Here is a 24,385-nt window from a genome sequence, read left to right on the forward strand (position 1 = left end):
TTTTTAAATCCGGCGCCGTTAGCCGCCAAGTAAACCGAAAGTGGCATCATAAGGCCGCTTCTGGGTTAATACATCATAGACCTGATAAAAGACATATCTAGCTTTGTTCGGGGCTCCAACCAGCTGGCGGTAATGCCGGCTGGGTGCTCGGGTCTCCTGGTGGGACGGGAGACCCGGGCAGAGCCACGGAAGGTGGCGGGAGCGAGGGGATGTCCCCTCCACCTCTCTGGGATTATCTTCTCCTAGTTCACTCCCTGGTCATCTCGTTCCTCGACTACTGCAATTTCCTTCTCATTGACTTACCTCTACAAAGGCTATCCCCCCTTCAATCCATCATGAATGCTGCCGCCAGGCTCATCCACCTCACCAATCGCTCAGTGTCCGCTGCTCCTCTCTGTCAAGCCCTCCACTGGCTTCCGCTCACTCAACAAATTAAATTCAAAATACTAGCAACATCTTACAACAAAGTCATCCACAACTTAGCCCCCAGCTACATCACTAGCCTGGTCTCAAAACACCAACCGAATTGCTCTCTTCTTTCCTCTCAAAACCTCCTGCTCTCTAGCTCGCTAGCGAATAGTGGCAGGCACCCATCAAGAGTGTCAACTATACCCTTACTTTGCAACTCAGCTCCTCTATTCATAGAACCCATACTATAGCTTCCGTGAATGAAAAGTGATCTATGGATGTCAGATGGATGATGAATAAAAAGTCTGCTTCCTTCATTCATAGAATGGTTTTCATCTATGGAAACTACAGTACTGCTTGTATGAATGGAGGAAAGGGACAAAAAGTAGGGTATAGTTGTAACTCTTGAAGAATGCCTGTTAATGGTTCCTGGTCTATATTAACCGCCCCGCTGTGGGAGTAGGGGGAATAGAAGAATTCTCTCTCTCTCTCTCTCTCTCTCATTTTTTTTCTTATTTATTTTACTTTGTTATTTTTTTATTTTTACAGTGTCCCTATCATTTTTTATTTTTTTTTCATTTTGATCACTTTTATTTCTATTACAAGGAATGTAATCATCCCTTGTAATATAAATAAGGGTGCCAGGTCCTCTTTATGGAGAGATGTGGGGTCAAAAAGACCCCACATTTCTCCTTTACCTTTAAAAGCATTAGTTCCAAAAAAAAGTTGATCGTTTGCTTTAAAAAAACAAAAAACAAAAAATGGTTTACTTCAAGCCAGGACCAGAAGTGACATGATGAATGGTGAAAAGGGGATCTACTCTTTGATTACCTCTGGGACTAGCCAACTCCATCTGCGAATTGTTTCTCAGGCAAACCAGTGGAATATATATATATATATATATATATGTATATTTATTGCGATTTTTTTACACTAAGATGTAATCATTTTCCTTAGCATTACTTTTATTCAGAACTTAAATGGTTACATGCCCCTATATTTTGATCACACATGTATTTATAAAACACATAGAAGTTTTTTTTTTCATTTTCCGTAGTGTAATGAGCCATCTATGCATCAGTGATTGCTTTTTTTGTTAGCTTTTATTAACTTTATCAAACTACTCTACTGAAATTACTTTTTTCTCTGGGAATGGAAGAATTATAATGGTTGAACATTAGTAAGCTCTCTGATTGTTAATACAGAGTTATTGAGTGGGACTATCTCAGTGACAAAAGCCTTCAAGTGTTTCTATGGAAACACATCTAAGTTCAGCTGGAAATGAAGTAATACTTGAAGTCTAAAATATTTTCTTTCATTGTTACCATAAAGGTAATGTTGAAAGTTGTTTATTCTATATTTAACCTGCCAGTTGTTATTTTTTGAACAGTATTAAATAAGGATATTATTTAATAAGAATAATACAATACAGTTTAAACAATTTTTATGTTTACCATATCTGAGCATTTTAAACATTATATTACAAGGAGTACAAGGAGGACAGTACAAGGAGTACTTTGAAAATCTAAAAACACCCAAAAAAGTATGCTCTGAGAAAAAGTTTTTCAGCCCTTAGCATATTTATGTCTTGCTAAAGTATCTTACTGTATTAATATTTTACCCTGCTGTTATATATCTGCCCTGTGAGAAGGGACAGAGCCAGGAGAGATGCTGCTCTCATGCACAGCGCTGCATAATGCTGGGCACAGAGGAATTTTTACCATAATGCATAGAAAGCATTAAGGTAAAAAACCTTAAAGTGGTCCTAAAGACTAAAGTTTTTTTTGCCTTCATGCATGAAGGTAAAAAATTATTCTCTGTGCAGCAGTCCCCCCAGCCTCCCTAATACTTACTGGAGCCCCATTATAATCCAGTGAGGTGAATGAGAGCCTTGACTCTCCAGGGACTCTTCCTCCTCATTGACTGAGACAGCAGCGGGAGTCATTGGAGCCAATCAAAGCCAGTGAACCAATAAGGAGAGAGAAGAGCAGGACTGAGCCACCGCTCTGTGTCTGAATGAACACTCAGAACAATCCTGTTTGGGTGCCCTCATTGCAAGTTGCTCTGGTTTCATTCAGCAGGAGGGAGGGGCCAAGAACTCCGGCGAGGGACCCAAGGAAAAGAGGATTGGAGCTGCTCTGTGCAAAATCACTTCACAGAAAAAAGTGTTATTAAAAAAAAAAAAAAAAGGAGAAACCCTTTAGTATAAGGCTTTACAACTACTTTAATGTTCTGTGCTCGACTGAATGCTAAGCTGTAGTGTAAACTAGTCCATGATGACTCCTAAGGGAAGATCTCACAGGCTTAATGTATCTTGTTTTTTGTCAACTGGCATGACATTCACAATATCTAGATAGTGATTAGTACATGCATCAGTTTTGTCACCATGATTTGGTAAAGATAAATATTTGATTTAGAAAGAGTATCAGAGATTTAATCAATTTACCAAAACGTTGCTATCCTCTGCCTTAAACTTTTAACAGATAGCTCCTGGTTAAATGCATGACAGATAATGTCATAGGCAAGCTATATTTTGTAAGGAAGAACATAGTGGTATTAGAGAATAAGCTTATCCTGGCCATACCTGGCTCAAATTTTGGCTGATTCTTGCTGAATTTTCTGAAATGTAAGCCTTGGGTGGCCGTTTTCACACCAGCTAGCTCAGCAAACAATGATTTAAAAATTAAAAGGCCTGGTGAGAAAATTATTTTCTGAACAATGACTGCAGTCAATCAGATGCAGTCATTAATTGAGCGTTCTGACAGCAGTGAGTGCAGTGAATTTTAGAATACAGTAGTCAGTCAGAATGGGTGATTGATCCTGGGGGTAGCAGTTGGAGGAAGGAAACTGAGCTATACAGGAGTGAGTGGTATACACTGCAAATGGTACTGTTACATATTTTATTCTCAGGGCTATAGAAACTCAGGTCTGAACTGAGGTCTCTGTCCTGAATATTATATTATATTATATTATATTATATTATATTATATTATATTATATTATATATTATATTATATTATATGAACTGAAAGACCAAATACAGAGTGACACTCTAGTCTACAAATGCATGTTCTGTCTAAATATATGAAATTTGAGGATCTAGAAAAAAGTAGGGTTGATATTTTGTTGAGATTATCTGCTTATATTTCTAATCTAAGTAAAGAAAATCTATGCAGTAAAAATAGTGAAAAGAAGTGATGACTAGTGTTGAGCGAACACGGACTGTATTATTCGTGTTCGTACCGAATAATTGGATTTTTTGTACCCGAACACGGACACGGACACTTTACTGTATGTTCGGGTAAAAATCCGTGTTCGGTCGTTTTATTTCCGGGTTTTGCATGCTTTGGCGCTCTTTTCATGGCGGGCTTTCAACAGCCAATCAACAATCGTTTAACTGGTGTGCCTTAAGCCATCCCAGCCATGCCTGCAAATGTCTCAGTAGCTGTGATTGGCCGTCTGAAGCATGTGACCAAGTCTTTATAAGTTCGAGGCAGCCGCAGCGGCGTCATTATGCTGCTTAGATTCAGGGACAGAGCACACATCAACGTGCTGGCTGCTGATTAGGGAAAGATAGGCAGGAAAAAACCATTTGTGTCCGGATAGAATTGAGGGACAGGTCGGAGTGTTTAGGCAGGGCGAGTTGTAGGCATTTTAGGGATAGAGTCTGCTGAATTATATAGGGTCAGTGTCTTCTACAAACTACAATCGATATTGCTGTGTGGGGGGTGGGGTCTGCACTCAATCCTGATCTACGATCTCTTCTCAATCCTGTTAGGGACAGAGTCTGCTGAATTTTAGGGAAACTGTGTTCTACAAACTACAATCGATATTGCTGTGTGGTGTGGGATTGGAGATAGGCAGGTGTCAGTGATCCACATCCATTTTTCTGTGTGTGAGCTGCAGTGAACACAATCTTTTTGGGCTGCAGTGAACACAATCTTTTTGGGCTGCAGTGAACACAATCTTTTTGGGCTGCAGTGAACACAATCTTTTTGGGCTGCAGTGAACACAATCTTTTTGGGGTGCAGTGAACAAAATCTTTTTGGGGTGCAGTGAACACAATCCTTTTTGGTGTGCAGTGAACACAATCTTTGTGGGGTGCAGTGAACAAAATCCTTTGTGGGGTGCAGTGAACACAATCTTTTTGGGGTGCAGTGAACAAAATCCTTTTTGGGGTGCAGTGAACAACATCCTTTTTGGGGTGCAGTGAACACAATCTTTTTGGGGTGCAGTGAACAAAATCCTTTGTGGGGTGCAGTGAACACAATCTTTTTGGGGTGCAGTGAACACAATCTTTTTGGGGTGGAGTGAACAACATCCTTTTTGGGGTGCAGTGAACAAAATCCTTTTTGGGGTGCAGTGAACAAAATCATTTTTGGGGTGCAGTGAACACAATCTTTTTGGGGTGCAGTGAACACAATCTTTGTGGGGTGCAGTGAACACAATCTTTTTGGGGTGGAGTGAACAACATCCTTTTTGGGGTGCAGTGAACAACATCCTTTTTGGGGTGCAGTGAACACAATCTTTTTGGGGTGCAGTGAACACAATCTTTGTGGGGTACAGTGAACAGAATCTTTGTGGGGTGCAGTGAACACAATCTTTGGGGGGTACAGTGAACACAATCTTTGTGAGGTGCAGTGAACACAATCTTTGTGGGGTGCAGTGAACACAATCATTGTGGGGTGCAGTGAACTCAATCTTTGTGGGGTACAGTGAACACAATCTCATACTGAAGGTTTGAGGGTGCTGCCTGTTCCATACTCCCCCTACTCCTCATCTAGCCTTTTAGGGGTACAAACAATAGTAATTGGGGCCTAGTGTGGTTGTGTACGTGTGATATACATACACTTTTTTGGGATCATATTTTCTATTCCGCTATTTAATCAAAAACCTTTGGGGATCAGTTAAATTGGGGGATAGTCTGTGTTGGTACGTGTGAGAGAGATCCACCTTTCCAAGTTGTTGGGGTTCATCTCATACTTCTGAAGGTTTGAGGGTGCTGCCTGTTCCATACTCCCCCTACTCCTAGCCTTTTAGGGGTACAAACAATAGTAATTGGGGCCTAGTGTGGTTGTGTACGTGTGATATACATACACTTTTTTGGGATCATATTTTCTATTCCGCTATTTAATCAAAAACCTTTGGGGATCAGTTAAATTGGGGGATAGTCTGTGTTGGTACGTGTGAGAGAGATCCACCTTTCCAAGTTGTTGGGGTTCATCTCATACTTCTGAAGGTTTGAGGGTGCTGCCTGTTCCATACTCCCCCTACTCCTAGCCTTTTAGGGGTACAAACAATAGTAATTGGGGCCTAGTGTGGTTGTGTACGTGTGATATACATACACTTTTTTGGGATCATATTTTCTATTCCGCTATTTAATCAAAAACCTCTGGGGATCAGTTAAATTGGGGGATAGTCTGTGTTGGTACGTGTGAGAGAGATCCACCTTTCCAAGTTGTTGGGGTTCATCTCATACTTCTGAAGGTTTGAGGGTGCTGCCTGTTCCATACTCCCCCTACTCCTAGCCTTTTAGGGGTACAAACAATAGTAATTGGGGCCTAGTGTGGTTGTGTACGTGTGATATACATACACTTTTTTGGGATCATATTTTCTATTCCGCTATTTAATCAAAAACCTTTGGGGATCAGTTAAATTGGGGGATAGTCTGTGTTGGTACGTGTGAGAGAGATCCACCTTTCCAAGTTGTTGGGGTTCATCTCATACTTCTGAAGGTTTGAGGGTGCTGCCTGTTCCATACTCCCCCTACTCCTCATCTAGCCTTTTAGGGGTACAAACAATAGTAATTGGGGCCTAGTGTGGTTGTGTACGTGTGATATACATACACTTTTTTGGGATCATATTTTCTATTCCGCTATTTAATCAAAAACCTTTGGGGATCAGTTAAATTGGGGGATAGTCTGTGTTGGTACGTGTGAGAGAGATCCACCTTTCCAAGTTGTTGGGGTTCATCTCATACTTCTGAAGGTTTGAGGGTGCTGCCTGTTCCATACTCCCCCTACTCCTAGCCTTTTAGGGGTACAAACAATAGTAATTGGGGCCTAGTGTGGTTGTGTACGTGTGATATACATACACTTTTTTGGGATCATATTTTCTATTCCGCTATTTAATCAAAAACCTTTGGGGATCAGTTAAATTGGGGGATAGTCTGTGTTGGTACGTGTGAGAGAGATCCACCTTTCCAAGTTGTTGGGGTTCATCTCATACTTCTGAAGGTTTGAGGGTGCTGCCTGTTCCATACTCCCCCTACTCCTAGCCTTTTAGGGGTACAAACAATAGTAATTGGGGCCTAGTGTGGTTGTGTACGTGTGATATACATACACTTTTTTGGGATCATATTTTCTATTCCGCTATTTAATCAAAAACCTCTGGGGATCAGTTAAATTGGGGGATAGTCTGTGTTGGTACGTGTGAGAGAGATCCACCTTTCCAAGTTGTTTGGGTTCATCTCATACTTCTGAAGGTTTGAGGGTGCTGCCTGTTCCATACTCCCCCTACTCCTAGCCTTTTAGGGGTACAAACAATAGTAATTGGGGCCTAGTGTGGTTGTGTACGTGTGATATACATACACTTTTTTGGGATCATATTTTCTATTCCGCTATTTAATCAAAAACCTTTGGGGATCAGTTAAATTGGGGGATAGTCTGTGTTGGTACGTGTGAGAGAGATCCACCTTTCCAAGTTGTTGGGGTTCATCTCATACTTCTGAAGGTTTGAGGGTGCTGCCTGTTCCATACTCCCCCTACTCCTAGCCTTTTAGGGGTACAAACAATAGTAATTGGGGCCTAGTGTGGTTGTGTACGTGTGATATACATACACTTTTTTGGGATCATATTTTCTATTCCGCTATTTAATCAAAAACCTTTGGGGATCAGTTAAATTGGGGGATAGTCTGTGTTGGTACGTGTGAGAGAGATCCACCTTTCCAAGTTGTTGGGGTTCATCTCATACTTCTGAAGGTTTGAGGGTGCTGCCTGTTCCATACTCCCCCTACTCCTAGCCTTTTAGGGGTACAAACAATAGTAATTGGGGCCTAGTGTGGTTGTGTACGTGTGATATACATACACTTTTTTGGGATCATATTTTCTATTCCGCTATTTAATCAAAAACCTCTGGGGATCAGTTAAATTGGGGGATAGTCTGTGTTGGTACGTGTGAGAGAGATCCACCTTTCCAAGTTGTTGGGGTTCATCTCATACTTCTGAAGGTTTGAGGGTGCTGCCTGTTCCATACTCCCCCTACTCCTAGCCTTTTAGGGGTACAAACAATAGTAATTGGGGCCTAGTGTGGTTGTGTACGTGTGATATACATACACTTTTTTGGGATCATATTTTCTATTCCGCTATTTAATCAAAAACCTTTGGGGATCAGTTAAATTGGGGGATAGTCTGTGTTGGTACGTGTGAGAGAGATCCACCTTTCCAAGTTGTTGGGGTTCATCTCATACTTCTGAAGGTTTGAGGGTGCTGCCTGTTCCATACTCCCCCTACTCCTAGCCTTTTAGGGGTACAAACAATAGTAATTGGGGCCTAGTGTGGTTGTGTACGTGTGATATACATACACTTTTTTGGGATCATATTTTCTATTCCGCTATTTAATCAAAAACCTTTGGGGATCAGTTAAATTGGGGGATAGTCTGTGTTGGTACGTGTGAGAGAGATCCACCTTTCCAAGTTGTTGGGGTTCATCTCATACTTCTGAAGGTTTGAGGGTGCTGCCTGTTCCATACTCCCCCTACTCCTAGCCTTTTAGGGGTACAAACAATAGTAATTGGGGCCTAGTGTGGTTGTGTACGTGTGATATACATACACTTTTTTGGGATCATATTTTCTATTCCGCTATTTAATCAAAAACCTTTGGGGATCAGTTAAATTGGGGGATAGTCTGTGTTGGTACGTGTGAGAGAGATCCACCTTTCCAAGTTGTTGGGGTTCATCTCATACTTCTGAAGGTTTGAGGGTGCTGCCTGTTCCATACTCCCCCTACTCCTAGCCTTTTAGGGGTACAAACAATAGTAATTGGGGCCTAGTGTGGTTGTGTACGTGTGATATACATACACTTTTTTGGGATCATATTTTCTATTCCGCTATTTAATCAAAAACCTTTGGGGATCAGTTAAATTGGGGGATAGTCTGTGTTGGTACGTGTGAGAGAGATCCACCTTTCCAAGTTGTTGGGGTTCATCTCATACTTCTGAAGGTTTGAGGGTGCTGCCTGTTCCATACTCCCCCTACTCCTAGCCTTTTAGGGGTACAAACAATAGTAATTGGGGCCTAGTGTGGTTGTGTACGTGTGATATACATACACTTTTTTGGGATCATATTTTCTATTCCGCTATTTAATCAAAAACCTTTGGGGATCAGTTAAATTGGGGGATAGTCTGTGTTGGTACGTGTGAGAGAGATCCACCTTTCCAAGTTGTTGGGGTTCATCTCATACTTCTGAAGGTTTGAGGGTGCTGCCTGTTCCATACTCCCCCTACTCCTAGCCTTTTAGGGGTACAAACAATAGTAATTGGGGCCTAGTGTGGTTGTGTACGTGTGATATACATACACTTTTTTTGGATCATATTTTCTATTCCGCTATTTAATCAAAAACCTTTGGGGATCAGTTAAATTGGGGGATAGTCTGTGTTGGTACGTGTGAGAGAGATCCACCTTTCCAAGTTGTTGGGGTTCATCTCATACTTCTGAAGGTTTGAGGGTGCTGCCTGTTCCATACTCCCCCTACTCCTCATCTAGCCTTTTAGGGGTACAAACAATAGTAATTGGGGCCCAGTGTGGTTGTGTACGTGTGATATACATACACTTTTTTGGGATCATATTTTCTATTCCGCTATTTAATCAAAAACCTTTGGGGATCAGTTAAATTGGGGGATAGTCTGTGTCGGTACGTGTGAGAGAGATCCACCTTTCCAAGTTGTTGGGGTTCATCTCATACTTCTGAAGGTTTGAGGGTGCTGCCTGTTCCATACCCCCCCTACTCCTCATCTAGCCTTTTAGGGGTACAAACAATAGTAATTGGGGCCTAGTGTGGTTGTGTACGTGCGAGATACATACACTTTTTTTGATCATATTTCCTATTCCGCTATTCAATAAAAACCTTTGAGGATCAATTGAATTGCGGGATAGTCTGTGTCGGTACGTGTGAGAGAGATCCACCTTTCCAAGTTGTTGGGGTTCATCTCATACTTCTGAAGGTTTGAGGGTGCTGCCTGTTCCATACTCCCCCTACTCCTCATCTAGCCTTTTAGGGGTACAAACAATAGTAATTGGGGCCCAGTGTGGTTGTGTACGTGTGATATACATACACTTTTTTGGGATCATATTTTCTATTCCGCTATTTAATCAAAAACCTTTGGGGATCAGTTAAATTGGGGGATAGTCTGTGTCGGTACGTGTGAGAGAGATCCACCTTTCCAAGTTGTTGGGGTTCATCTCATACTTCTGAAGGTTTGAGGGTGCTGCCTGTTCCATACCCCCCCTACTCCTCATCTAGCCTTTTAGGGGTACAAACAATAGTAATTGGGGCCTAGTGTGGTTGTGTACGTGCGAGATACATACACTTTTTTTGATCATATTTCCTATTCCGCTATTCAATAAAAACCTTTGAGGATCAATTGAATTGCGGGATAGTCTGTGTCGGTACGTGTGAGAGAGATCCACCTTTCCAAGTTGTTGGGGTTCATCTCATACTTCTGAAGGTTTGAGGGTGCTGCCTGTTCCATACTCCCCCTACTCCTCATCTAGCCTTTTAGGGGTACAAACAATAGTAATTGGGGCCTAGTGTGGTTGTGTACGTGTGATATACATACACTTTTTTTGGATCATATTTTCTATTCCGCTATTTAATCAAAAACCTTTGGGGATCAGTTAAATTGGGGGATAGTCTGTGTTGGTACGTGTGAGAGAGATCCACCTTTCCAAGTTGTTGGGGTTCATCTCATACTTCTGAAGGTTTGAGGGTGCTGCCTGTTCCATACTCCCCCTACTCCTCATCTAGCCTTTTAGGGGTACAAACAATAGTAATTGGGGCCCAGTGTGGTTGTGTACGTGTGATATACATACACTTTTTTGGGATCATATTTTCTATTCCGCTATTTAATCAAAAACCTTTGGGGATCAGTTAAATTGGGGGATAGTCTGTGTCGGTACGTGTGAGAGAGATCCACCTTTCCAAGTTGTTGGGGTTCATCTCATACTTCTGAAGGTTTGAGGGTGCTGCCTGTTCCATACCCCCCCTACTCCTCATCTAGCCTTTTAGGGGTACAAACAATAGTAATTGGGGCCTAGTGTGGTTGTGTACGTGCGAGATACATACACTTTTTTTGATCATATTTCCTATTCCGCTATTCAATAAAAACCTTTGAGGATCAATTGAATTGCGGGATAGTCTGTGTCGGTACGTGTGAGAGAGATCCACCTTTCCAAGTTGTTGGGGTTCATCTCATACTTCTGAAGGTTTGAGGGTGCTGCCTGTTCCATACTCCCCCTACTCCTAGCCTTTTAGGGGTACAAACAATAGTAATTGGGGCCTAGTGTGGTTGTGTACGTGTGATATACATACACTTTTTTGGGATCATATTTTCTATTCCGCTATTTAATCAAAAACCTTTGGGGATCAGTTAAATTGGGGGATAGTCTGTGTTGGTACGTGTGAGAGAGATCCACCTTTCCAAGTTGTTGGGGTTCATCTCATACTTCTGAAGGTTTGAGGGTGCTGCCTGTTCCATACTCCCCCTACTCCTCATCTAGCCTTTTAGGGGTACAAACAATAGTAATTGGGGCCTAGTGTGGTTGTGTACGTGTGATATACATACACTTTTTTTGGATCATATTTTCTATTCCGCTATTTAATCAAAAACCTTTGGGGATCAGTTAAATTGGGGGATAGTCTGTGTTGGTACGTGTGAGAGAGATCCACCTTTCCAAGTTGTTGGGGTTCATCTCATACTTCTGAAGGTTTGAGGGTGCTGCCTGTTCCATACTCCCCCTACTCCTCATCTAGCCTTTTAGGGGTACAAACAATAGTAATTGGGGCCCAGTGTGGTTGTGTACGTGTGATATACATACACTTTTTTGGGATCATATTTTCTATTCCGCTATTTAATCAAAAACCTTTGGGGATCAGTTAAATTGGGGGATAGTCTGTGTCGGTACGTGTGAGAGAGATCCACCTTTCCAAGTTGTTGGGGTTCATCTCATACTTCTGAAGGTTTGAGGGTGCTGCCTGTTCCATACCCCCCCTACTCCTCATCTAGCCTTTTAGGGGTACAAACAATAGTAATTGGGGCCTAGTGTGGTTGTGTACGTGCGAGATACATACACTTTTTTTGATCATATTTCCTATTCCGCTATTCAATAAAAACCTTTGAGGATCAATTGAATTGCGGGATAGTCTGTGTCGGTACGTGTGAGAGAGATCCACCTTTCCAAGTTGTTGGGGTTCATCTCATACTTCTGAAGGTTTGAGGGTGCTGCCTGTTCCATACTCCCCCTACTCCTCATCTAGCCTTTTAGGGGTACAAACAATAGTAATTGGGGCCCAGTGTGGTTGTGTACGTGTGATATACATACACTTTTTTGGGATCATATTTTCTATTCCGCTATTTAATCAAAAACCTTTGGGGATCAGTTAAATTGGGGGATAGTCTGTGTCGGTACGTGTGAGAGAGATCCACCTTTCCAAGTTGTTGGGGTTCATCTCATACTTCTGAAGGTTTGAGGGTGCTGCCTGTTCCATACCCCCCCTACTCCTCATCTAGCCTTTTAGGGGTACAAACAATAGTAATTGGGGCCTAGTGTGGTTGTGTACGTGCGAGATACATACACTTTTTTTGATCATATTTCCTATTCCGCTATTCAATAAAAACCTTTGAGGATCAATTGAATTGCGGGATAGTCTGTGTCGGTACGTGTGAGAGAGATCCACCTTTCCAAGTTGTTGGGGTTCATCTCATACTTCTGAAGGTTTGAGGGTGCTGCCTGTTCCATACTCCCCCTACTCCTCATCTAGCCTTTTAGGGGTACAAACAATAGTAATTGGGGCCTAGTGTGGTTGTGTACGTGTGATATACATACACTTTTTTTGGATCATATTTTCTATTCCGCTATTTAATCAAAAACCTTTGGGGATCAGTTAAATTGGGGGATAGTCTGTGTTGGTACGTGTGAGAGAGATCCACCTTTCCAAGTTGTTGGGGTTCATCTCATACTTCTGAAGGTTTGAGGGTGCTGCCTGTTCCATACTCCCCCTACTCCTCATCTAGCCTTTTAGGGGTACAAACAATAGTAATTGGGGCCCAGTGTGGTTGTGTACGTGTGATATACATACACTTTTTTGGGATCATATTTTCTATTCCGCTATTTAATCAAAAACCTTTGGGGATCAGTTAAATTGGGGGATAGTCTGTCGGTACGTGTGAGAGAGATCCACCTTTCCAAGTTGTTGGGGTTCATCTCATACTTCTGAAGGTTTGAGGGTGCTGCCTGTTCCATACCCCCCCTACTCCTCATCTAGCCTTTTAGGGGTACAAACAATAGTAATTGGGGCCTAGTGTGGTTGTGTACGTGCGAGATACATACACTTTTTTTGATCATATTTCCTATTCCGCTATTCAATAAAAACCTTTGAGGATCAATTGAATTGCGGGATAGTCTGTGTCGGTACGTGTGAGAGAGATCCACCTTTCCAAGTTGTTGGGGTTCATCTCATACTTCTGAAGGTTTGAGGGTGCTGCCTGTTCCATACTCCCCCTACTCCTCATCTAGCCTTTTAGGGGTACAAACAATAGTAATTGGGGCCTAGTGTGGTTGTGTACGTGTGATATACATACACTTTTTTTGGATCATATTTTCTATTCCGCTATTTAATCAAAAACCTTTGGGGATCAGTTAAATTGGGGGATAGTCTGTGTTGGTACGTGTGAGAGAGATCCACCTTTCCAAGTTGTTGGGGTTCATCTCATACTTCTGAAGGTTTGAGGGTGCTGCCTGTTCCATACTCCCCCTACTCCTCATCTAGCCTTTTAGGGGTACAAACAATAGTAATTGGGGCCCAGTGTGGTTGTGTACGTGTGATATACATACACTTTTTTGGGATCATATTTTCTATTCCGCTATTTAATCAAAAACCTTTGGGGATCAGTTAAATTGGGGGATAGTCTGTGTCGGTACGTGTGAGAGAGATCCACCTTTCCAAGTTGTTGGGGTTCATCTCATACTTCTGAAGGTTTGAGGGTGCTGCCTGTTCCATACCCCCCCTACTCCTCATCTAGCCTTTTAGGGGTACAAACAATAGTAATTGGGGCCTAGTGTGGTTGTGTACGTGTGATATACATACACTTTTTTTGGATCATATTTTCTATTCCGCTATTTAATCAAAAACCTTTGGGGATCAGTTAAATTGGGGGATAGTCTGTGTCGGTACGTGTGAGAGAGATCCACCTTTCCAAGTTGTTGGGGTTCATCTCATACTTCTGAAGGTTTGAGGGTGCTGCCTGTTCCATACCCCCCCTACTCCTCATCTAGCCTTTTAGGGGTACAAACAATAGTAATTGGGGCCTAGTGTGGTTGTGTACGTGCGAGATACATACACTTTTTTTGATCATATTTCCTATTCCGCTATTCAATAAAAACCTTTGAGGATCAATTGAATTGCGGGATAGTCTGTGTCGGTACGTGTGAGAGAGATCCACCTTTCCAAGTTGTTGGGGTTCATCTCATACTTCTGAAGGTTTGAGGGTGCTGCCTGTTCCATACTCCCCCTACTCCTCATCTAGCCTTTTAGGGGTACAAACAATAGTAATTGGGGCCCAGTGTGGTTGTGTACGTGTGATATACATACACTTTTTTTGGATCATATTTTCTATTCCGCTATTTAATTTAACTGGGCCTCCATGCGAGACCTGTGTGCCTTGTTGCGCTGTTTTGAGTACTCCACCAACATGGCCAGTGGCAATGACGCCGTTCTCAGCTTAACTATCCCACTTCTATGCCTCCTTGAAAAAACAATTCGGGCGATGATGGAAGAGGATGTGGCACAGGATGAGGAGGAGGAGGAGGATGAAGAGGTAACATTTCCAAGGCTTTCAGGGCAGTCATTCGCAAGGGGCTCCGAGGGTGGGTTCCTGCACACGCAAACGCCAGGGACGCAATTGTCCAGCAGGGGCACAGTTCTGGAGGATGAGGAGGATGAGGAGGAGGAGGAGCTGGAGGAGGAGATGGAACCATGTTCACAGCAGGGTGGCACCCAGGCCAGCTCATGGCCATCACTGGTGCGTGGCTGGGGGGATACAGAGGACACGGACCATACACCTCCCACAGAGGACAGCCTTTCGTTGCCTCTGGGCAGCCTGGCACACATGAGCGATTACATGCTGCAGTGTCTCCACAACGACCGCCGAGTTGCCCACATTCTAACTTGTGCTGATTACTGGGTGGCCATGCTGCTGGATCCCCGTTACAAGGACAACGTACCGTCCTTAATTCACTCACTGGAGCGCGATCGCAAGATGCGCGAGTACAAGCGCACGCTGGTAGACGCCATGCTGCTGGCATTCCCATCTGACAGCGGGGCCACAGTGGAAGCACAAGGCAGAGGAGGAGGAGGAGGAGGTCGCCAACGCAACCAGGGCACCGCCAGCACCTCAGAAGGCAGGGTTAGCATGGCCGAAATGTGGAAAAGCTTTGTCAGCACGCCACAACAAACAGCAGCACCAGCAGCTCAGATGGAACGTCTTAGCAGGAGGCAGCATTTTACCAACATGGTGGAGCAGTATGTGTGCACACGCCTACATGTAGTGAATGACGGGTCTGCCCCCTTCAACTTCTGGGTCTCCAAATTGGGCACATGGCCTGAGCTTGCCCTTTACGCCTTGGAGGTGCTGGCGTGCCCTGCAGCCAGTGTATTATCTGAACGGGTATTTAGCACGGCTGGGGGCGTTATAACAGACAAGCGCAGCCGCCTGTCCAGAGACAATGTGGACAAGCTCACGTTCATTAAAATGAACCAGGCATGGATCCCACGGGACTTTTCCGTACCTTATGCAGAATAGCAATGGATACCGACCTTACCCACCCATTGTTCCATTTTTGCTCTTTCTCACTCTTTTGGGGTGTACCCTCATTTAAAATTTTTGAAAAGAAGCAGTGTTGGCTACCTCGTCCTCCTCCTCAGGGCCAGATTAATGTAGGGGCTATTGGAGCTGCAGCTCCAGGCCCCTACCTTTTATATAGGCCCCGGGTTGGCCATATTCACTGTTACCGCTCTTCTGTCACTTGTAAACACAGAAGTCTGGCTTCTATGCTCGCTTCCCCAGGCAGCACCCTCAGAACCTCCCCACACAGCGTGAAGGCCGGACAAGGAGGGACAGTTGGCGATGCATGGATGTGTTTATGGGCTTCAGAGACAGCATCCCATGTTGAATTAGGCATGCATGGCTGCACCCTTCCTCCTCTGGGTGCATGGCAAGGCACGGCCCTAAGGCCCTTCAAAATCCTCAGCACCAAGCCCATGATACTGTTAATCCGGCCCTGGTCCTCCTCCACCGCCGCTTCCACCTACACCGCCCATAGGTGTGCGCAGCCTATTGCATTAAGGTGTGCACCCCAAAGTTGAAATACACATGCATGTGTTTGCCAGCAGGGAGAGTAATGTATCGGGGCCATGTACCTGTAGGCAAGGAGAAATAGAGCAGAGCAGGTCCCAGGGAGATCTTTCCCATCTCCTCACTGGCAATGCTATGTGCCCTAGGTGATTAGGGTGTGCCCAGGCACACCCAGCACACCCTGTGCGCACGCCTATGTCACCGCCACATCCACCACCGCCTCAACCTCCCTCCTACTCCATATGGGCCTCGTCCTTCAGAGATGAAGAAGAACATTGTTTTATTTTTCTGTTTTTTTTTGTTGTTTTAAGTTATTTCCCTATCCACATTTGTTTGCAGAGCACTTGCCATGCTCTTAATTACGTTTTGCTGCCATTTGCAGCACTCTAGCCCTTTCCTTTGGTGTTTTAGAGCCATTTTAGTGCCTTAAAGTTCGGGTCCCCATTGACTTCAATGGGGTTCGGTGTCCGGGAAAAGTTCGGTAAAAGTCCGGGACACGGACCCGGACTTTTTTTTAAAGTTCGGCCGAACCCGTCGAACACGGACATCTAGGTGTCCGCTCAACCCTAGTGATGACCGATGAATAGTTGTTTGTTATGTTAAGCATCTAAGAAGGTATTGCAACTGCGCTATCCCTGATGGGGGCGTGCTTTGGAAAATTTCTAACTATTTATTTTGAGCCTAAAACAATTTGCTAAGAACATTTGACCTGAAGAGGAAATACCTTAAGAACATCCAATTTTGCCATACTCTCAAAACAGCTGCTTTTAAATTTCACAATAAATGTTTATGCAGTTTTGCTGGATGAATACAATTTGTTTTAATAACAGACTTCCAAAGTGTTTATAGGGAAAAGGCACAGGGATTCAAGTGGTTAAAGAAAAAAAAAAGGAAGGACATTAGTATCATAATTTATAAGTATTAGTAGTAGTAAACAAAATGAGAAACAAAAATTATATTCTGTTTAGGGGAAATACGTGGATCAAGTGCTTGTTATAATGGATTATTAAGCATTCATTTATCTGTAGCATTGGAGGTCAATGTTTGTAATACCACCGTGGTGGTTAATATCCTCAGAGAATTCATTTGTACTATAAACACAGTGCATCAAGGCATTAGATTACAAAATCAGACTATAGTCTTGGTACACAAGGGAATCGAAAAGCACATTTAATACAATTAACCCACTAGTGATCAAGAATAGTCTTTTCTACCTGCTCTAGGTTCCCTAAAGACTAACAAGAACACATTTGAGATAAGATTTAAAGAACATATGTCTATAAAGAAAGAGATTGTTTTAAAATCAATAGATATGCTTTATATACTTGTTTTTCATTTGGATTTTAGAGTCATGTCTTTAATAGGCTGACAGCATGTAAAAAAAATGTTACTAATTGTCCTTGCCTAACTGATTTAACGAATAGCTAAAACAATGGCATTTAAGAAATATTTCTTCTTTGCTTGAAAATGTAATTCCATGGAGATCAACAATTAAAGTGATTGTAAAGTCTCCTTTTTTTCCCCTATAAAAATAACAAACATGTAATATTAACCTGCTCTTTGCAGTTGGTTTCGCACAAAGCAGCCTGGATCCTCCTATTTCCTGGATTGCTCTTCGGTGCTCCTGGCCCCTCCCTCCCTGTGAGTGCCCCCACAGCAAGCAGCTTGCTATGGGGGCACCCAAGCTGAGTCACAGCTTTGTGTGTCCATTCAAACACTGACCCCTGGCCCGGCCCCACCCCCTCTCTCCCCTGATTGGCTAGCTGACTTTGATTGTGTCTCAGCCAAACATGAGTTAGAATCTAAGATGGCTGAGACCCTCATGGACATCACTGGACAGAGATGGACCTCAGGTAAGTGTTAGGGGGGCTGCTGCACACAGGAGGCTTTTTATAGAATGCATTAAAATAGACACCTTCTGCCTTTACAAATCCTTTAAGTTTATTACTAAGGAATTATTAAATTCATTCTTTTTTACAAACATTACATCAAAGTATTAAGCAATTATTACTTAAATCATTTGTTTTTACTTTTTTTTAAATAAAGCATGTCTGAAGAAAATAGAAGACAATATTATCCTATAGGAAATAATAGGAATAAACTGTCTCACTTTTGTTAATATTTTTTTTCAATTGTATGTATCTCAACACAAATTAAACAATATAACCGAAAAAAAAACAATTAAAATAGTACCACTCAAATATCACCCCCCCCCCCCAAACCTCTATTAGTAGGATCATTATCATCAACAAACGGTATTGGCTTGTCAGGCTCTAGTTGCCTTCAACAAAATGACGGACAGCGACTCCCTAGTGCATGAGTGTGAATGAAATGGATAAAAGATGGCTTCTGCTTCTGTTCTCCATCTGTAGAGAACTAGAGATGTCCCGAACTATTCGCCGGCGAACAATTCCCGGCGAACATCGCTTGTTCGCGTCCGCCGCTGCGGGCGAACATATGCAATGTTCTGTCCGCCCTCTATACTTCATCATTGAGGCAAACTTTGACCCTGTACCTCACAGTCAGCAGACACATTCCAGCCAATCAGCATACCCTCCCTCCCACACCCTCCCACCTCCTATAAAAAAGCAAGGGCAGCATCCATCTTAGATCATTCTGAAGCAGCGTGTTAGTGAAAGCAGGGAGAGTGCTGCTGCTGCTGTTAATAGGGACAGTTGTTAGATAGTGTTCTCGGTCCACTCCTGCTGTAAGGACAGCATCCTGACAGCACCCCAAAAAGCCCTTTTTAGGGCTGGTATTTCAGTCAATTTTTTTTGATATACAGTATATATATATCTATTGTGCAGTTGCCTGCCCGCCGTGTGTGAGAGGCCACAGATCCACCACAGACTGTACTGTGTGCACACCACACTCATATTGGATGGCACAGTACCTTGCAGTTTAAAAAATATATTTTTTTCCTCTGTAATAATTGCAGTTGCCTGCCGGCTGCCAGTGAGTGTCAGGTCCACAGAGTGTACTGTGCCCACTGCAGTGCCCACCACTGATTTATATGGTGGCACAGCACCTTGCAAATTAAAAAAAATATATATTTTTTATAATTGCAGTTGGCTGGACTGCCAGTGAGTGTCAGGTCCACAGAGTGTACTGTGCCCACTGCAGTGCCCACCACTCATATATATACGATGGCACAGCACCTTGAAAATTAAAAAAAATATATATTTTTTATAATTGTAGTTGCCTGGCCTGCCAGTGAGTGTCAGGTCCACAGAGTGTACTTTGCCCACTGCAGTGCCCACCACTCATATATACGGTGGCACAATACCTTGCAAATTAAAAAAATATATATTTTTTATAGTTGCCTGCCAGTGAGTGTCAGGTCCACAGACTGTACTGTACCCACTGCAAATGGACTGTTTACGGTTGTTTGCGGTGCGTTAAACGGGGAGTTTGGTCTGTCAGAGTTTGGTCTGTCACTGTGAAGCTGCCGTAACCCTTACACTACCTGATTGATACAACATCATACCTGATCGTATACACACACTGGATGTTTTAAAGCACGTTATTCCAAACAATTTAGGAATGTTAGGTGATTTATGCCCTTTATGGATTAAAACCTGACTCTGCGTCAACTACGTAATTTTCCATGGGAGTTTTGCCATGGATCCCCCTCCGGCATGCCACAGTCCAGCTGTTAGTCCCCTTGAAACAACTTTTCCATCACTATTGTTGCCAGAAAGAGTCCCTGTGGGTTATAAAATTCGCCTGCCTATTGAAGTCTATGGCGGTTCGCCCGTTCGCGAACATTTGCGGAGGTTCGCGTTCGCCGCTCGCGAACGGCTAAAGGTTAGGTTCGCGACATCTCTATAGAGAACTACTCTCAGATGCAATTGCCTTTTTTGGGGGTTAATCGTATAGGCCTCTTCAATTACTCCCATGTATCAGTTGTGGATATTTTTTAACTGATTCATGACATCCTGTGGGTGATCTCTGGTATAGAGGACTTGAAAAGAGGGTCACTAGCATGGGGGAGGGAGGTTTGTTTTGGGAGGGTTCGCAGTTTGGAGTTGGAGAAACATGCAGCCAAGACCTCATTGTCCTGTTCCAGATATCGAGTGCAAGCTGTTGCCAGAGTTAAGTATTATTTGACCTTTCTTTGGGATATTGGAAATAGGAGTGTATGTTTAAGTCTTGTTATTTGTTGTATTGTTTATGGTAACTTTTATGTGTAAAGAAACTTTATGTATTTTGATGTCCAGTAAAGTTTTATTTTATGCTTTTTATCAAAACTGCTCTTGGTGTGTCTGTTCATTTTAAATATTCACTAGATATTTCAGTGGCTGTCCAGCAGAGGCGTAACTACAGGGGTTGCAGGGGCTGTAATTGCAACCGGCCCCATGCGGCTATCCTGTACACCTGGATAGGAGGGGTGGCCGGGGCAGCATGTAGAGAAATCACTGTCCTCCTTTTTCCTCCTGTAGCTGCAGGAGGAAAATGGAGGAGATTGGTTCCTCTGTATGCTGCCCCCGCCACTCCTCCTATCCAGTTCATTTGTGCTCTGCTGTCTCTGGACTCCTGTGTGATCCCCTGGTGCCCCCCCACTGTGCTGCCCCCCCCAACTGTGCTCCCTCCCCTCTCCTGCCGGCTGCAGGGGATCTGTCACAATGGAGAGTAGAGAACCAGGAAGGGGTCAGTATATATGTAATTTACCAGCTCCTTCCTTTTCTGAATGGACAGAGTCATAGTCAGTGACATTGTAAAAAAATAAAATAAAATGATAAAAAAATGAATAAAAACTACTGAGACCAGTGGGTAAACTTTCAGGATGGCAAAGGTCACACTTACGACCAGGCCCGGGCATTCCACCACCGTGGGGAAGCCCCAACATGGCAGGAAGGGGGCCCACTGCAGAACTTGTGAAAGGGTCCTGCTGTGGGACCGTAATAAAGGGCCCCGCAATGAGAGTAAAAAGCCAGAGGATCAGTGGGAAGAGCCCCAGACTAGAAGGGAAGGGCCCTGGCCAGGGTCCGGAGAGCCCTTCATGCTTTCTTGCAATGGGGGCCTAAAGGTTCTAGTTACGCCTCTTCTTTCCAGCATACCTTCATTATACATTTTGTTGTTTCCCACATTTGATACACCCCGGAAAGGGAGAAAATTGCCTTAGAAGTTCTCTACAGGTGAAGAACAGGAGCTGAAACCATCTTTTACTTATTTCAATTATGCTAATGCAACAGGAAGCTGCTGTCTGTGTGCAGATGGCATAATTTTGTTGAAGTCTATAGGAACCTGACAAATTGAACACTGGCATTAAACAGTAAACAAGCCAATAAAGATGAAAAAAGAAAAAAACAGCTAACCCAGTTTGAGATCGGACCTGGTAATGCTGATTTGCCCAAGGCAGATAACTTGGTGGCTCACGACAAAAGGTTTACATTAGTTTTCTGGGGAGATTTGGATCATCTCACATGTTCCTTTGAATAACTCTTGTATACCCCCTCTGTCTGCTCTACATATACAAGTACAATCAGGCCATCAGACACAACTACCATGTAAAATTATTGTGGGAGCCAAAGTTCTGCATGAGTAGAAATAACTCTCACAGTTTTCCTGGCCTTTTTCTGACACTGGATGTTTTCTATACCATTCACATTTGACATTTTGAGATCTCGGGCAAAATCACATGATTCTGCCCACAATATCAAATTGCACTGCAATCACAAAACGCATGTTAGGGTGCCATTCGTCTTCAATGGCACCTAAACACAGGGGGGGGGGGGGTTTGATGTGATATATGGCACAGCAATTATGGTAAACCACAACACAAGAAGCTTGTCCCCCAATAAAGATCAACAAGCTTTGAGCATTGCGGTTTGCCGCAATTGCAGCTTAATTCATCACACAAAGATCGTGGCTAAACCACACCATGTTTAGATGCCATTGAAGATGAATATCACCCAAGCATGCATTTTGCGATTCTGCCTGAATGGAGCATAAAAGGAGCACTGGGAGATTGCTTTAACCCTTTTGCTGCTTGGCTTGTTTTTGTGTTTTTTGCACACATGATTACAAAATCATTTTAGACCTGAGGATTACTTTAACCCCCAAAACATTTTGGGCTCCATTTACTAAAGCATATTTCATGCATTTTTTTTAGGTGTCTGAACACATTTTCCCCCTATGTAGATCTATCATCAGTCACAACGCCCCCTGCACTGCCAAACCCAAAATAGGAAAAAAAAACCCTTTACTGGTGATGAATAGGGTTGAGCGGACACCTAGATGTCCGTGTTCGACGGGTTCGGCCGAACTTTAAAAAAAAGTCCGGGTCCGTGTCCCGGACTTTTACCGAACTTTTCCCGGACACCGAACCCCATTGAAGTCAATGGGGACCCGAACTTTAAGGCACTAAAATGGCTCTAAAACACCAAAGGAAAGGGCTAGAGTGCTGCAAATGGCAGCAAAACGTAATTAAGAGCATGGCAAGTGCTCTGCAAACAAATGTGGATAGGGAAATAACTTAAAACAACAAAAAAAAACAGAAAAATAAAACAATGTTCTTCTTCATCTCTGAAGGACGAGGCCCATATGGAGTAGGAGGGAGGTTGAGGTGGTGGTGGATGTGGCGGTGACATAGGCGTGCGCACAGGGTGTGCTGGGTGTGCCTGGGCACACCCTAATCACCTAGGGCACATAGCATTGCCAGTGAGGAGATGGGAAAGATCTCCCTGGGACCTGCTCTGCTCTATTTCTCCTTGCCTACAGGTACATGGCCCCGATACATTACTCTCCCTGCTGGCAAACACATGCATGTGTATTTCAACTTTGGGGTGCACACCTTAATGCAATAGGCTGCGCACACCTATGGGCGGTGTAGGTGGAAGCGGCGGTGGAGGAGGACCAGGGCCGGATTAACAGCATCATGGGCTTGGTGCTGAGGATTTTGAAGGGCCTTAAGGGCCGTGCCTTGCCATGCACCCAGAGGAGGAAGGGTGCAGCCATGCATGCCTAATTCAACATGGGATGCTGTCTCTGAAGCCCATAAACACATCCATGCATCGCCAACTGTCCCTCCTTGTCCGGCCTTCACGCTGTGTGGGGAGGTTCTGAGGGTGCTGCCTGGGGAAGCGAGCATAGAAGCCAGACTTCTGTGTTTACAAGTGACAGAAGAGCGGTAACAGTGAATATGGCCAACCCGGGGCCTATATAAAAGGTAGGGGCCTGGAGCTGCAGCTCCAATAGCCCCTACATTAATCTGGCCCTGAGGAGGAGGACGAGGTAGCCAACACTGCTTATTTTCAAAAATTTTAAATGAGGGTACACCCCAAAAGAGTGAGAAAGAGCAAAAATGGAACAATGGGTGGGTAAGGTCGGTATCCATTGCTATTCTGCATAAGGTACGGAAAAGTCCCGTGGGATCCATGCCTGGTTCATTTTAATGAACGTGAGCTTGTCCACATTGTCTCTGGACAGGCGGCTGCGCTTGTCTGTTATAACGCCCCCAGCCGTGCTAAATACCCGTTCAGATAATACACTGGCTGCAGGGCACGCCAGCACCTCCAAGGCGTAAAGGGCAAGCTCAGGCCATGTGCCCAATTTGGAGACCCAGAAGTTGAAGGGGGCAGACCCGTCATTCACTACATGTAGGCGTGTGCACACATACTGCTCCACCATGTTGGTAAAATGCTGCCTCCTGCTAAGACGTTCCATCTGAGCTGCTGGTGCTGCTGTTTGTTGTGGCGTGCTGACAAAGCTTTTCCACATTTCGGCCATGCTAACCCTGCCTTCTGAGGTGCTGGCGGTGCCCTGGTTGCGTTGGCGACCTCCTCCTCCTCCTCCTCTGCCTTGTGCTTCCACTGTGGCCCCGCTGTCAGATGGGAATGCCAGCAGCATGGCGTCTACCAGCGTGCGCTTGTACTCGCGCATCTTGCGATCGCGCTCCAGTGAGTGAATTAAGGACGGTACGTTGTCCTTGTAACGGGGATCCAGCAGCGTGGCCACCCAGTAATCAGCACAAGTTAGAATGTGGGCAACTCGGCGGTCGTTGTGGAGACACTGCAGCATGTAATCGCTCATGTGTGCCAGGCTGCCCAGAGGCGACGAAAGGCTGTCCTCTGTGGGAGGTGTATCGTCCGTGTCCTCTGTATCCCCCCAGCCACGCACCAGTGATGGCCATGAGCTGGCCTGGGTGCCACCCTGCTGTGAACATGGTTCCATCTCCTCCTCCAGCTCCTCCTCCTCCTCATCCTCCTCATCCTCCAGAACTGTGCCCCTGCTGGACAATTGCGTCCCTGGCGTTTGCGTGTGCAGGAACCCACCCTCGGAGCCCCTTGCGAATGACTGCCCTGAAAGCCTTGGAAATGTTACCTCTTCATCCTCCTCCTCCTCCTC

The sequence above is a fragment of the Pelophylax lessonae genome (genome assembly GCF_965119305.1).
Source record: "Pelophylax lessonae genome assembly, chromosome: 2".
Taxonomy (NCBI): Eukaryota; Metazoa; Chordata; class Amphibia; order Anura; family Ranidae; genus Pelophylax; species Pelophylax lessonae.